Source organism: Lolium rigidum, chromosome 4 (assembly GCF_022539505.1).
Source record: "Lolium rigidum isolate FL_2022 chromosome 4, APGP_CSIRO_Lrig_0.1, whole genome shotgun sequence".
NCBI lineage: Eukaryota > Viridiplantae > Streptophyta > Magnoliopsida > Poales > Poaceae > Lolium > Lolium rigidum.
This window is the reverse complement of record NC_061511.1, coordinates 268,982,501-268,984,700: the sequence shown is the minus strand read 5'-3', so window position 1 is coordinate 268,984,700 and position 2,200 is coordinate 268,982,501.

Below are 2,200 nucleotides of genomic sequence, written 5' to 3'. Positions count from 1 at the left end.
TTTGGCTGCTCCGCAAAGCCCTTGCACAGTTGCACGGCGACTCGGAGTGGTGCGGAAATTGGAATGGAGATCTTTTATTTCCCAGGGAATGGAGATATATTCGCTGGGCCAGCAATAAAACCCGTACGATCTGTTGTCCACCTCCGACATTTTCGCACTTACTTGTTGGGCCAGGCCTTTCTTTTCAAGAGCAACAACTCTGGCATCTTTTTGCCCAAAACACAACGATTTGGGGAACACAACACTGAAAATGATGTTAGCTCGTTTGAAAAACTAATCTCTCCGTTTGGAAATATTTGTCCAAGATTTATCTAGATTCACATATACCTATGCACTAAAAGACGTGTAGATACCCGCCACTATGACATATCAAAGCCTGCTGAGCAAAGAATTTGACAAATTTGAATATATATAGACTGGGGGAGGCAACTAGCGCCCTCATGCGAACCAACGACCGGACGATAGCAGGAGCGGTGGCACGCCGACGGCGAAGATAAGGGAGTCACACCCGGAGTACAAGCTCGAGTGCGAAAATTGGAACAGAGATGCGTATTTTTCATGGAAAAGAGATATATGACGTGGTTAGTAGCATGTAGCCAAATTTTGGCTCCGGGAGCAATGTCTCAGGTATGGCCATGCAAGAATAGTTTATATACCATGTTGTCCTATATATTTGGATGCATGCACAACTATTTTTGGCCCTCGGGAGATAGCATGTGCGAGTGTGCGACTGTTTGGTTACATGCTTTGCGGCTCATATAGCAAGGCAAATGTAGACTGTTGTTTGATTGTATTCACAACATGCGCTATGGTAAGGGCATCTCTAGTGGCCCCACATAAATGGACCGAGGCGGTCCGTTTTGGTACGCTCGAACATGCGGAGAGCAAACCCCCGACCCAACGGCCCGACGCGAAGGGACGAACTGTCCGCGGTGACCCATTCGCGGCCTAAATTTAGGTTGGCAATGTGTTGCCGCGGACACAGCCTGATCCACGCCCTACTTCCTCGGATCCATATGGTAGCGACTACTTCCAGCCTTCGCCTTCTGCGCGTCCTTGTGGTCTTCTGCACACATGTGCTGGTGCGGGCAGCGCTGGGCTTCCACAATAGGCATTAATGGGGAGGGTGCGCACATGCGGGTGTGGCTATACCCATTATTTTTCCCATGCCATTGCCATTCCACTTACCCATCTCCACATAACCCAAGAGCTAGCGTTGCCATGGGCAAGTAGTGGCTGTTCGGAAAGATGAAGCATGACCACGGAGCTGGATCATCCATCAGAGGGTGCCGTTGATGCCAACAAGTATAGGAGATCGCTGAAATCTTAAATGGGAAGTATTACCCAAATTTGTAGTTCGACTTAAGGGGAACACAAGAATACCAATAAGACTTTAGCAATTGAGGTGTCACTCTCAAACACACATGTGTATCAATATTCTCAAAAAGGAAGTGGTGAGTGTAGCAGTTGAATCAAAGGAGTAAAACAAAATAATAAATAATAGTAGCAGATTTCTAGTTTTCAACGGAAGTAGTGAACTTGTAAAATCGTAGGCATAAGGTGATAGCTGTGTGTTGCACGAATAAGATTGATCATATAATGTAGTACAAATAACATATTGTTTTTTCTCTAACTCTGTTGTGTGTAGGTATGTGTTCTAAGTATAGTTATGCGTACTAACCAAGAGAATTTGCATGACATCTATTGTCCTACCTTCCCATTTCACCGGGGCCAATTTGAAACTACATGTAATTAAGGTCTACCCTTTCGAATATCCTGGAATAATGCATTAGCACTCCATAAACACACAATATCCTCAATCTACCACATATTCCCCTTGTTTTTCCTAACTGTCACCTTAGGGTTCTCAGGTTCCACATAATAATAGGCAATACACTTTTCAGATACATACCAAACTCATATATATGATGAGGCAATAGAACTTCAGATCGAAATCATGTCACTCAGGCCCTAGCAACAAGCATTAAGCCTAGCAAAGGTGTATCAACACCACATAAGAATATCCTCAAGATAAATACCTCAAATCTCGATACATATGCATGATTTCATGATTAATCTCACCCAATCACTACAAGAAAAGTTGCCATGGCCGACGAAGTTGAAGTCGCGCCGTGGTTGCTGGTGTACCATGGCCGACGATTTTTGGTCCCTCCGTGGTGCATGTCAAAACTTTTTTTTT